Genomic DNA, 13,630 nt, shown 5'->3' with positions numbered 1-13,630 from the left:
GAATACGTTAATGCAGCTGTCACACCTTGACGTTTTAGCCAGCATGTGCTGACAGCTCTGTGTCCACCGATTGGTCCGGGTCAGTCCTGCACGGTGTGGTGCAGGTTAGAACACTTAAGTCTGGCTTGGTTTGTGTTTCCACTGCCGGTAGAACCCTTTTGTTTAGCAGTACATTTAAATATCATCAAGCACATCATTATGTACGCTGTCGCGTGGCATCTCCACTCCACACAGAGGCCAAATGGAGTAATTTACTTTTTCTTTTTTTTTTACCTTTTTTTTTTTTTGGTGGATCGTGGGATTTATTTTCATCAGGTGCAGAATGCTGAAGAGTCGATTGATACCTGTGATAAACGCTATCGTGAATGAATGAGGCGCTGTGACTCTTTCAGCTTTTCAAATAAGTTGTTTGTTGTGGCACAAAGTGCCCGCATTCTCTGGTTCAGGCTGAGAAATGCACAAACCACAGAGGGAATTCTTTAAAAACGCTACATTTCTTTAGCCATGTCATGTAACTAAAGTATTTTTAGACATCGTTTTGTAAAATCAGGAGGCATTATTTGGGTACTTTTCGTCAGGCTGTGATGATGAATCCAACTGAAATGAACAGGTCAGATTAAGACTTTATAGTTACTCTGTGTGTGAATGGTTTTAATAAAACTGTGTTTGCATGAGGATGCGACTTTGAGCCAATCAATGGACAGTATTTAAACTTATGAGTAACTTACAAGAAATGTGTGTCAACAATCCCATAACCTACCTACAATTTATGTCCCGCGTATGCAGGACGTATGAGTCATACGCTGGCATATGTTGAAAATATTGTGCACGCCCAAAATTTTTCAGCATACTCGCCGTATTACTACGTATATCAGCATGCTTTAATGTGCTCTTAACTTATACAAAACTTACTCATAACGTATTAGACATACGGCAACATTTCTAATACGGTCGACATACGCAGGCTAAATCCTCAAGGTGTGAGAGAGGAGTTAGAGCCGATTCATCCAGAAACTTTTGTTTGTGTTCCTGAGTTTGTTGTTTGCTTTGAAGGAGTTTATCATCTGAAAACAAACAAAATCAAAAAATCAAGAACACAATCAAAACAAACAACATAAAATCACTTTATGTGCAAAAACTAAAAGTGAAGCCTAATTTTAAGATCACATGATGCAAAAACTGATTCAAATGGTTTTTGTTTTTATCAGAATTTGTTGCTGGTTTGTTACCAGAATTACTCAGAAACTAAATAAAAATGAATAAATGGTGTTTTTTTTAATTGGTTTCTTACGTTTTTGAACAACTCTTAAGTCATCTTTTGTAGAGTTAATGAGACAGACGTTTTTACTTATATTTCACTCATAATTCCCAAAATAAACTAAATAAATTCAGATTAAATAAACAAACATATGATACAAAATCTGATAAAAATGTTGAATTATTTATTTTTTAATTCAGAATATTAACGTATTGTTTAGCTGCTGGTTTGTTAACAGAATTACACAAAAACTAAACCAATTCAGCAAATTTTATAAAATTTGGGTTAAATTTTGAAGAACTCTTTTGTTTTAAAAAAAAGTCAGCAAAGTTAATGTAGAGTTAATGAACAAGAAATTAAATTTCACTGAAAATTCCTAAAATAAACAAATGAATTCAGCTTAAATGTACTGTTTCTTTCTCTTTGCTCCGTATGCATCACTCTGCATTTAATCATTAGTGATCGATCTCTTTTTCCTGGTTCTTTCCCTCAGCCCCAACCAGTCTCAGCAGAAGACTGCCCCTCCCTGAGCCTGGTTCTGCTGGAGGTTTCTTCCTGTTAAAAGGGAGTTTTTCCTTCCCACTGTGGCCAAGTGCTTGCTCATAGGGGGTCGTTTTGACCGTTGGGGTTTTTCATAATTATTGTATGGCCTTGCCTTGCAATGTGGAGCGCCTTGGGGCAACTATTTGTTGTGATTTGGCGCTATATAAGAAAAAAGTTGATTGATTGATTGATTGATGTACTCAAACATCATGTAAAGTCCTGATCAATGTTCTGCCTGATGGACTCATGACGTCAGCTTTAGCCTTCGGTGTGTGCAAAAAAAAAAAAAACTCGCCACAGATCAAACACTGCCTGGCAGCAGACCTGCTGCTTAGAGACAGGAAAACGTGGGAATTTTAAATTGCTTTCAGTCGTTGATTTGTGTTCTGAGAGTTACAGAATAAAAAAAGCACTTTTCCATCTGAGTAGAGAACCCTCAACGCACTTCACAACGACGCTCCTCAACGGCACTTAGTCACGCAGGCAGCAGGAACCGGCGAGCGTCCAGTTACCGGTCAGCCTGCTCTATCGGAGCCACGCCCACCCAGAACAACGTCCGGCTTCATCCGAATAGATTTTCAATTATTGCGCTTAAATTTGATTTTAAAACATTTTTCTGTTGAATGTTTCTGGAAACTGAAAAATATTTAAATTCAAAGTTTATTTTTTAAAGCTTTTTTTTTTTTCCTCAGAAATTCATCTTATTCTGGCAGCGTTTCATCAACCGGACGACTTCCTGTTTTGTTTCTGTCTGCACGTTTTGTGATGCATGTTGAGATAATTATGCCACTTTCAGAAATCTCCTTTTAACAAAACCCTCTTTGTCTCATTTACACTTTTTGTATCAGAAGCATTTTTATGTAATAAAGTTTCTATTTTAAAGACTGTTTTTGTGTTCAGTGTGTCAGACGACGTGATCCAGATCCAAATGCGACACCGGCTGAGAGCCACATGATCTAAAGACCGACTGATCGAGACACCCCCCTCCTTCACTGCGCATGCGTCATGTCGGTGTGTCAGCAGCAATTAACAGATCATCGCCTCATTTCTGCTTAAAACTGACTTTAGAATGATTTAAGAGGTTTTGTCATCTGATGGTTAATAATCACATTATTCCCTTTGATGGCTTTGGGTGTAGAGAGTCAGACTCAGATGTACAGCTGTGGCGCTCTGATCGCTTCCTCCGTCTTATGATGAAATAATGCTGAATTTATGTGGAAATGATTGTTGTACAGAAGCTTCAGATATCTGTTGCTGAGACAGATGATGACTGGAGGCAGTTTGAAGCAGAAATGAGGTTTTAATCCATGAACCACAGCTAATGACATGCACAGATGCAAAAGGTGGACCGAGTTTTAGGGGGGACCATTCAGTCAATGACACTGGAAGTGTTTATTTCAAGTCTGTAGAACATTCAAATACTGTAATTTAATTAAATCCTTCAGAGATCATGTATCTCCACAGAGATTGTAATGCTGTCTTGTGTTTCTTCGTGAACGTTTCCGCTGTCGGAATGTGTGTAACTGGAGCAGAGTCTGGATCGGAATAAGATTAAAACCAGTGGACTGAGATTTTTAGAAATGTAAAAAAAAAACAACAACAAAAAAACGTAAGTTGTCCCGTTAATGAACCAAAATTTGCATCTGGATCCACTTGTTTATTTGTTTTTTTCCAGATCTGGGTTCATTCATTCCTCACAGAAAAACTGATTTGGAATCAGTTGTTATTATTTAAGGGCTGACTCTGCCCTGTGACCTCTGGCACTAACAGACAAAAATTGGTGCCTGGCCGCTGGTTTAACTGATTCTTTTCTGGACAAAATAAATAAATAAATTTTATTTATATAGCGCCAAATCACAACAAACAGTTGCCCGAAGGCGCTTTATATTGTAAGGCAAAGCCATACAATAATTACGGAAAAACCCCAACGGTCAAAACGACCCCCTGTGAGCAAGCACTTGGCAACAGTGGGAAGGAAAAACTCCCTTTTAACAGGAAGAAACCTCCAGCAGAACCAGGCTCAGGGAGAGGCAGTCTTCTGCTGGGACTGGTTGGGGCAAAATGCAAACACTGAGGAAAGTTTTCTGGAGTCCGCTGGGTTTTTTCAGGTTTTGCATAAAAGTACAATATACAGGAAAATTTAAGTTTTAATGTTTTTACTAGAGTGGTTTGTAGTATTGGTCACAGAAAAAAGGCAATTATCAGGTAGTAATGGAGGGAAAAGACGAACGGGCTCGTCCGGGATTTGAACCCGGGACCTCTCGCACCCAAAGCGAGAATCATACCCCTAGACCAACGAGCCACATAATAAGCTATGTGTCACTGCTTTATTTAACCGATCTGACATGGTGTGTAACAGTGACATCTGTTGGTGTAGAAGGACACTGCACTCTGAAATAAAATGGATCGATTTGCACATTTACACACCACGCAATAAATAAAATTAAACAAAAACGCGAGTTCTACCGGCTCGGTACCAGAAGGTTCTGTAACTGGAGCAGAATTTCAGATCTCCTGGATCCGGATAAATAAATGTGCGTCAGGAGGGTTCGAGGGCGACATCGGAACACCGGAGGAGGTTCGAACCTTCACTTTGGGTAAAAGTTATTATTATTTTATAGTTGTACAAAATGCTGTCAAATTAATTTCTCAAAAAATTTGTATGTTGATGTTTTGAACCAAAGTTTGGTGATTTCACAGAGAAGATATTTCATCTTTGTCACATCTCACAAACGTAAAACACCAAAGAGTTTTTACTGCGGCTGTTTTTTTTTTGTTTTTTTTTTTTTCTGACAGGTAGGTTTTGGGGGCGTGGCCACTCGGCGGCAGGTGCTACTCTTCTTGCTGGAGGAAGATTAGAAGTAGTTCTGGTGGAACAGAAGTTAAAGGCCGTCCGCGGGTTCCGGGCAGCTGGTGTAATTACAGAGCGGCGAGCGCAGAGAAGAAAGCGAGAAAAGAACAAAAAGTTCTGCAAGAAGTGTCGTCGGTCCACCTCCAGCACCTGTCCGCCAGCTGGACCGGCGGCGTTCCCGCGCCAAACTTTCCCGCTGCACGTTTACCGCCACAGACCGAGCAGCCCGGGACAGAACTGATGAAAAGAACTCAATAAAATAAATGTGTGGGTTTTACATCCAGTAAAAAGTTGAAATCACATGAAGAATTCCAAAATCAGTCTGATTTGTGCTTCCTCACAAAAAACTGGAAAAATGTCTCCGCCTTCAGGAGTTAGGATCTCTTGAGCAGTGGGGGTTCTACACTGAATTACTCCCCGGGCAAGACCCCCACTGATTCTGTGCTGTGCACGTTAGCACGCAGGGCTCCAGCCTGCAGCTGCAGGGTGTCAGTTTGCCAGTTCCTCACACAGTGATATGATAACTGCTTTGCAACACAGAATTGTTTTTTAAAAGTATTTGTTGTGCCATCTTCATATGTGTCATGAAAAATTGCACCCCGTGCGACTGCCCAGTTGGCCCGTACCAAAAAGTCACCTCTGTTCTTGAGGGACTTTTCTTAGATTATTTGCAGCACCTCACCGGCTTCATGTGGCCCTCAAGCCACAGCTTTAAGACCAGAACCAAAGCGAGGGAAGCAGCACTGAAATCACTGTACACTGAAAAAAGTGAAACACAGTGCACTTCATTCAAAGTACTTATTTACATTGATCTAATGGAAAATTGTGGTTTCCAGTTTAAATCTGCTGGAATCACTTTACAAAATGATAAATATACATTGTGACAAACTAAAAAAATTAGCTGTAACAAATTACATCTATTTTTTTTAAGTTGATCCAAAGTAGCATTTTTGTTTTCAGTGTATGCTGATGACACCACACGGTTCTGCAGATAATCATCAAGTCACGACAAACAGGAAACGTCCTACTGAGCCAGAAGGCATCATTACTAATGCAAAAGTTACTTGGAATTCCCTGAGACCTTCAACACCTCATGGAGGAGGATACGGTCACTGAGCGCATCATAATGTGGATGAACTATGTTTGACGTCTGCAGATTGTCAGTGTTCATAATTTGGTGTAAATTAATTTTTTTTTTTTGTTTCAGGCATGTGCTGAGGTCTCAGCATCTAAAATGAGCTACAGGTGGACAACACAAGGATGTCCCTGTCCCCTTTTTCCTCCAATGTGTGTCAGGTCTTAAATGCAGGAAAGATTGAATATTTAAAAAAAAAGTTGACCACACAAATATCTTGGGCTTGTGTTGTGTGCATTCAAACAGACGTCAAAGTAAATGAGAATCTCTGCATGTGTCCACCCCCCCATAGACTGTCCAGGAGGAGGCGGTACTGAAGGAACAACCTGCTGTCCACTTGGACTCTTTGTGCACAGATCTATTTCCTCACCAGAAAACCACCCACTTTGATCACTCTCTACATCTAAATAGCAATGCACCAGACTGAAGTGCATGCTGCTCCTAAAGGCAGTGACAGACAAGCTGATTGGTTTAATTCATGTTACGTCCAAAATACACCCATAATTATTTAAGAAACTAAATCCAGATCTTCTCCACCCGTCGCCTTTCTTTGCACTCAGATTACGTGCCATATAAATTGCAAACTGCGAAGTGAACTCAGACACGCCCCACATACACTTGTGCTATGCACATCAGACCAGGCGCCATCAATCATCAAGATAGGGCCCACAATATTCAAATTTCTAAAACAACCATTTATTTAATGTCATGGTAGCAGAAAATCATGACATGAAATAAGAACCCATGGGAACCATTCCAGACATAATGTGCACACAAAATGAACAACAAAGGACCTGACACAGAACCTTGCTGCACTCCACAGTGGTTTTGTTGCTCTGTGCTTCAAAAACTCTGACAGGAGGAGGGGCTGTGTCAGAGGCGGGGCTGAGTCAGAGGTGGGTCTGCCCTTTACCTGGTCAGAGTGGCGGGAAAGATCACGTTTACGGAGGCAGATGGAGAGAAATGTGTGAAACTCATAATTGCGCCTTTTAAACAGTCTTTGAGAGCAGAAATCACTGGAGACAGACAAGAATACTGTTTACACACAAGAAGCTCAAGTTTCCAAATGAGATATTTCAGAGGACAAAAAAGCAAAATGTGCAGCGTTTATACTTCGAGACTCCATTAGAAGAAAAGTGACTTTGTTAAAGATGCCGTCACTTGGTGTCTGACAGTTGGGTGTCTGACAGCTGGAATGAGACGGGATTGAACGTTATGTTCTATCTGAGCGTCTGCACAAAGTTTGAAAAACTTCTGAAATGTAAATGCTGGGATGCACAAAGCGTGATTACGGAGCTGTCAGAGCGATTAGGAGCCTGCAGAGGAACGAGGCCCCCTGCTGGGCAGGAAGCTAACATGCCATTGTTCTATATTGTTCCAGTGGGGTGGTATTGTTTAGGCTGTTCAGCTTCTTCTGGGTTCTGGTGGATCTGGAGGTCCAGGAACAAAGAGAAGTGTTTGGTTTGAACCCCGGGCTAATGGGCTAAATAAAAAAGTGGTGCTGATTGTATGTTCACTGAATGTTTCTGAACTCAATCAGTCAAAGACGATCAACGTGAGACGAGTAGATATAAGCACTGTTTATGGGGGTTCAGGGTTGGGGAGCGCCCGACCATCCATGATGAAACATTAGCATTTGTATGTTGGTGTGGTTTCTTTTGTTTCCTACAGAGTTGGTATTCTACTTCACAGTAGCGCTGAAAGGCCACTGTGAAGCAGTAGTGTGTCAGTGTACGTGTGTTGTGAACTCACTTATCTAAGGCGCGTCTGAGTGTTGGTCTTTCATTAAAGGGACACACTGTGCTGGACTTTGGACCTGGATTTTGGTGGTCTAAGGAGCAAACACTTTCTTGCAACAGACAACATTAAGGTGTCAGCTCGTCACCTGGCCACACCTCTTTTCATTAAACCAGTGCAGATGTTCACCCCTTTGAGTCGGTTCTGCTTCAGTTTTCTTCCTGTAAATGATCCAAATGATGATATAATTAACTGAATGAAACTGGGAGAGTTTCTCCAGCGGAGTCCAGAAACATGACCTGAGATCTCTGTCCAGGAGAGTTTAGCCCTCAGAACATGTAAGACACTGAACAGAACCTAGAAAATCCTGGACCCCTGGTACCCCAGCACGAGGGCGACACCCACAGGGTGAGACGGAGACATTTCAGATACTAGATGTCCAACAGCACTGACGCCAATAAGACAACCTTGTGTCGGGACATCAGTACTTTAACATTTCCTATAATCCCCCTGTGCTTCCCAGAATGCATTACAGCACCAGCAGAGTTCCACAGTGCATGGAAACAATGGCTAACGAGGATGCAAATTCACAAGCGATTATGATATTATATGTTCTCCCAAGTTTAGATGGTTATCTAGAGGAGGTGTAGAACCTGTGATGGACTTCTGCCGGGCCCCGATGTTGTCCTGTTGTCCAGACTTCACCTGGTGTGTTTAGTGTGTGTCCTGAACAGGTGCTCTGACGAGATGTCATTCCTGTTGAGAGGTCAGCCCTCAGCGCAACTACCCAGACTTCCACACTTCCCCCCGTCGGGTTGATGTGTCTCTTTACCGCATTGAACTCCCCAACCGAGCGACCGAGGAATGAAAATACAACAGCAATAAGTAATTCTTTAAGGACCTGTGGTCCACTCTTGGGTCGACTGTGCTGGAAATTGTTAATCTTTCATTGAGCTCTGGTACTGTTCCTGGGTGTTTTAAATCTGCAGTGATTTACTTAAGATTACTTACATTACTTAAGAAATCTGGTCTTGACTCTGGTGTATTGAATATTTATAGGCCGATATCAAATCTGTCATTCTGCTCTAAAATTCTGGAAAAAGTGGTCTCATGGCAGCTTGTGGACCATTTTACTGAGAATGATCTTTTTGAGCCACTGCAGTCTGCTTTCAGAACACATCACTCCACAGAGACAGCGCTTATCAGAGTGGTGAATGATTTTCTGTGTGCAATGGATTCGGACACCACAGTGGTTTTAGTACTTTTAGATCTATTTCTGCGTTTGATACTGTGGATCATCGTGTTTTACTTGATAGGCTGGAAAATTACTTTGGGATTAGTGGGAGTGTCGTTGCTTGGTTGATGTCATACTTGTCCAGCCGTTCTTATTGTGTTGTGTATAATAACACTACTTCTGCCTTGGTGAAATTTGGGGTTCCACAGGGGTCTGTGTTAGGCCCCTTGCTTTTCTCACTTTATATAGCGCCCCTTGGGCTTATTCTGCAGCATTACGGGATTGCCTTTCATTGTTATGCTGATGATAATTGTACATGCCGGTAACTGCTGGTAATCTTGCCCATATAAAAGCCTTGGAAGATTGCCTTATGGGTGATTCTTAGACTACGGGCACTTATTATGTCCTTTGAGCATATTGTATGAAAAACAGAAAAAAGGGGAAATTTCACACTTTTATAGTTATCTTTACAATGAAAGTGTGTTAAGAAATTTGTTCTAGTAGTCTATGATGACTTTTTCACCTTTTTTCAGCATCATTATATGCAAATATTGCCGTTTTGTGCTTGTCCCACACCCAGACTTTTGATCTTCAATGATAAAAATGAATGGTAAAGAAACATTTTTTCTAATGTTTTAAAATATCTCTGAATAAAATATCAGTAAAATAATCAAAACATAATTGGGGTATTCAATGTCATACAACTGTTGTGATTTTTTTAAACAAAATGTAGTTGTCTCACACTATTGCCGTAATTTCCACCACAACACTGTAATGTCCCTAAACAGTTTGTATGAAAGATTGTTTGGGTAGTTTCTATGGAGATAAACAGTGACATCAGAACACATGTATATAGCGCCAAATCACAACAAACAGTTGCCCCAAGGCGCTTTATATTGTAAGGCAATGGTGTGGTGGAAATTACATTTAAAAGGCCAATAGTGCCCGTAGTTAAAGAATCACCCTTATATCTGTGAGAAGTTGGTTGTCTAGTAATTTCCTACTCTTGAATTCTGATAAGACTGAAATGATGGTTCTTGGTCCAGCCAGACACCGGCATCAATTTTACCAGCTGGTGCTTAATTTGGGTTCATATGTTATGCATCATACGGACAAAGTGAGGAATCTTGGAGTACTTTTTGATTCTACATTGTCTTTTGGCCCCCACATTAGAGACATTACGAGGACTGCCTTCTTCCAACTGCGAAACGTGGCGAGGATTCGTCCCATCATGTCTATGGTTGATGCTGAGACATTGATACATGTGTTTATTTCTTCCAGACTGGATTATTGTAATGCTTTATTTTCTGGTCTGCTGCAGTCTAGAGTTTGAGGACTTCAGTTGGTACAGAATGCTACTGCCAGACTTTTGACACAAAGTAGAAGGTTTGACCACATTACTCCTATTCTGGCATCCCTTCATTGGCTTCCGGTTTCTGCCAGATCAGATTTTAAAGTTTTATTGTTGGTTTATAAAATTGTTCATGGACTGGCACCTTCCTACCTGGCGGACTTGGTTAAGCCTTACGTACCTGCGCGGCCCTTGCGTTCGCAGGGCGTGGCGCTTCTGTGTGTTCCGGGGTGAACAAGAAGTCTGTGAGGTATAGATCCTTCTCCTACCGTGGTCCGACTCTTTGGAACGATCTGCCTGCTGTTATTCGGCAGTCTGACACGGTGGAGACCTTTAAATCAAGACTGAAGACCCACTTTTTTAGACTGTCTCATCATTAATCTAATTTGTTTTTATGTTTGCTTTGTAATTTCTTTTTATTCTACTGTGTTTTATCTTTTTATTGTGCTTTTCTTGATTTTAATTTTGATTTTAATTTACTTTGTGTTGTTATGAATTGTGTGAGGCGACTTTGTCGTAAGTTGGCGCTGTATAAATTAATAAATTGAAATTGAAATTGTAGTGTCTTTTCAATTTTAAAAAGTTAAAATCTGCATGTACACACTGTATTTACAGCTCAATGTTGTTGGGACGTGGAACTGTGCGACGAGACGCACAATTCGACAGAACACCGGAACTCTGTTGAAACCGAACTCTCGCGTGAGTCACGGACCGCGAGACCTGCTGCGAAACAGTGAATGTGGTGTCTCTGGTCATCATGCCTGAAAGGAATAACAAATGTGTTTCATTTTCTGGATTGTTTTGTTGTTCATATTGTGGATCGTTTTGTGGTTCATATTGTGGATTGTTTTGTGGTTCATTTTGGGATTATTTTGTAGTTCATTTTGTGGTTCATATTGTGGATCATTTTGTGGTTCATTTTGTGGGTTATTTTGTAGTTTATTTTGTGTTTCATTTTGTGTGTTATTTTGTAGTTCATTTTGTGGTTCATATTGTGGATCGTTTTGTGGTTCATTTTGGGATTATTTTGTGGTTCATTTTGTCGTTCATTTTCTGGTACATATTGTGGATTGTTTTGTGGTTCATTTTGTGGGTTATTTTGTAGTTCATTTTGTGATTCATATTGTGGATTGTTTTGTGGGTCATTTTGTGGTTCATATTGTGGATCGTTTTGTGGTTCATTTTTTGGTTCATATTGTGGATTGTTTTGTGGTTCATTCTGGGGTTATTTTGTAGTTCATTTTGTGGTTCATTTTGTAGTTCATATTGTGGATTTTTTTGTGTTTCATTTTGTGGTTTGTTTGCAGATCAGTTGGTTAGTTTTCTGATTCATTTACGTGGATCGGTTTGTAGATCTTTTTGTAGTTCATTTTGTGCTTCGTTTTGTGCTTCGTGGAGGATGTTGCTACTTATCACCGCTCAGCGGCGCAGGGTGTGAACTGCTTCACCATCAGCTGCATTGTGTTGTGGAACATTAACGTGTCTGATTGATTGTGTCCTTGTGGTTTTGTAACAGGCCACACTGTTTTCCTTTGTTACTGAAGTGGACTTGAACCAACAACAAACCTGGTTAATAATGTCTGTCTATAACAAACACATCAGAGAGGATGATTGTGTGGATGATTATGTAATCAGGACTTCTTGTGCAAAGTCAGGATCCTGATCGGATCTGCACATACTTCCTGTCCTCAAAATCACTGGATAAGATTTTAATTGAATTGATAGACTTAACTGATTGAAATATTGAGATGTTAGAGGTGCTCTGTACGACATTTTAAACATTAATAAAGTCTCTTTTTGATGTAAATATTCGGTGGCCTTCTCACGTCCTGTGCACAGAATGAAGCATCACTCCCTCTGTGTGTGTTTTAATCTGAGCTTTTCTGTTCAGTGTTTACATCACTGGACTGGCTGATTGTGCACATTTAACGCACGTGAGTCCTGCCCTGTGAAACCGTTGCTCCTCCCCTCAATCATAAAGAGACTTTAGCAAACGCTGACATCGCGCTGCAGAAGCAAGATGGTGGAAAGTAGCAACTTTCCAGAAAATCTTTCGTCAAGAATCAGAACATTCTTGGTCAGAAACTTTTTTAGACTCTGACCAAGAATGTGGTCAGACTGGAATCAACAAAGGTCTGAGTTTTTGCAGAGATTGAGGCTCCACCTGCTGTTTGTTTCTCCTTGATGTGTGTGTGTGTGTGTGTGTGTGTGTGTGTGTGTGTGTGTGTGTGTGTGTGGTGTGTGGTGTGTTGGTGTGTGTGTGTGTGTGGTGTTGGGGGGGGGGGGGAGTGCAGTGGCGGGAAGCTCTGTCAGGTAGCTGCATCCTGGACTTCCTCTTAGAGAACCTTGAGGTAACTCCTCCAGGGAGATGCTCACTGAGCATCAGGAACCCAAACCGGATCACCTGCATCCAGATTCACCCCTCCAACGCTAAACATCTCAAGGCATCGACGTTCTCCAGAACAAAACACTTCAAAATCAAGAGTGTGAAATTTGCAACATTTTGATCAGAATTGTCGTCTCCAGTTTTTTATTGTCTCAACGACAGTGTTGGACTCATCAGATCACAGCATGTTCTAATTGTCCAAATGTTCATTTTGTCCACCTGGAGGACAGACAGAGGCCAAACAGGGACGTGTCTTCAAATTCAGACTGTTTGGACCCAGCTGAGTCCACCTCTCTGTGTGTGCACGTGTGTGTGTGTGCACGTGGACATCCTGTCAGCTTCAGGTGTCGATCCACTGAAGGTTGTTCTTCTTGTCGTGTCCACCTGCTGCTTTCTGTGACTGGAGAGCGTCTCTGGGGACAACTTCCTCACACGTCTGTCTGTTTGTTTGTCCTTTTGTTTGTATTATTACTCAGAAACTAAAGAAGAGATTTTCCTCAAACACGGCGTGAAGATCGAAGTCGAGCGGCAGCAGAAACGCGTCACACAGCCATCGAGGCCGAGCGCCCAAACAAAAACCCAGAAACCGTCATTGTTCTCTTTGGAAATTATTTCATTTAACCCACATCGCTGAACCTGTTCAGCACTGAAGGACTTAGAGCTCTTTTTCCTGGTCGCTCTACACCTTTCACAGGACCAAAAATATTTGGACAGATGATTGGAGAAGCTTCTCCAGTCACAGCTTCATGATGGATAGAACATTTCCAGACACCAGATAATGACGATTTCTACACCCTCTTCTTCCTTTTCAAAACCACACCCACATTCCTGTCTTTCTTCCTCTGCTCCGCCCCCTTCACTCGTCACCCACTGCTGTTGTCTGGGGCCCTTTTTGATTCTATTGTTCTGTAAATGGGCCAAGAGAAACCAGTGGTCTGCTCCCTGAACAGGATTAGGAATAAGTGCGTCATGGATTACAGCTGTTCTGTAATTATTTGGAGTAACAAAACTCTAATCTCACGCAGGACGTCCGTGTATGTTTGCATTTTACACAAAGAAATAACTTTAACTTAACAGCCAAAAACACTAAAACAGTCCAAACCAGTTTCAGTTCAAATCCCGTTAAAAGATTTTA

General features: G+C 41.2%; 1 protein-coding gene and 1 non-coding gene across 2 annotated transcripts in view; one reads left to right on the top strand and one right to left on the bottom strand.

Moving 5' to 3' along the window:
• lrp5 (low density lipoprotein receptor-related protein 5) overlaps positions 1-1,564 on the top strand; it is a 191,107-nt gene extending 189,543 nt beyond the window's left edge. Inside the window, exon 30 of the mRNA XM_034177293.1 lies at positions 997-1,564. The gene's annotated coding sequence lies outside the window, so the exon portion shown is untranslated. The remainder of the gene's footprint in view (positions 1-996) is intronic.
• A 2,467-nt stretch (positions 1,565-4,031) lies between these two features.
• On the bottom strand, positions 4,032-4,103 carry trnap-ugg. The gene has a single exon. It is a non-coding gene; the product is annotated as a tRNA-Pro (tRNA).
• Positions 4,104-13,630: the final 9,527 nt, after the last annotated feature.

This window comes from Thalassophryne amazonica, chromosome 8 (genome assembly GCF_902500255.1).
Source record: "Thalassophryne amazonica chromosome 8, fThaAma1.1, whole genome shotgun sequence".
Taxonomy (NCBI): Eukaryota; Metazoa; Chordata; class Actinopteri; order Batrachoidiformes; family Batrachoididae; genus Thalassophryne; species Thalassophryne amazonica.
The sequence above is the reverse complement of the archived record's forward strand: the minus strand, read 5'-3'. Positions and strand labels throughout refer to the sequence as shown.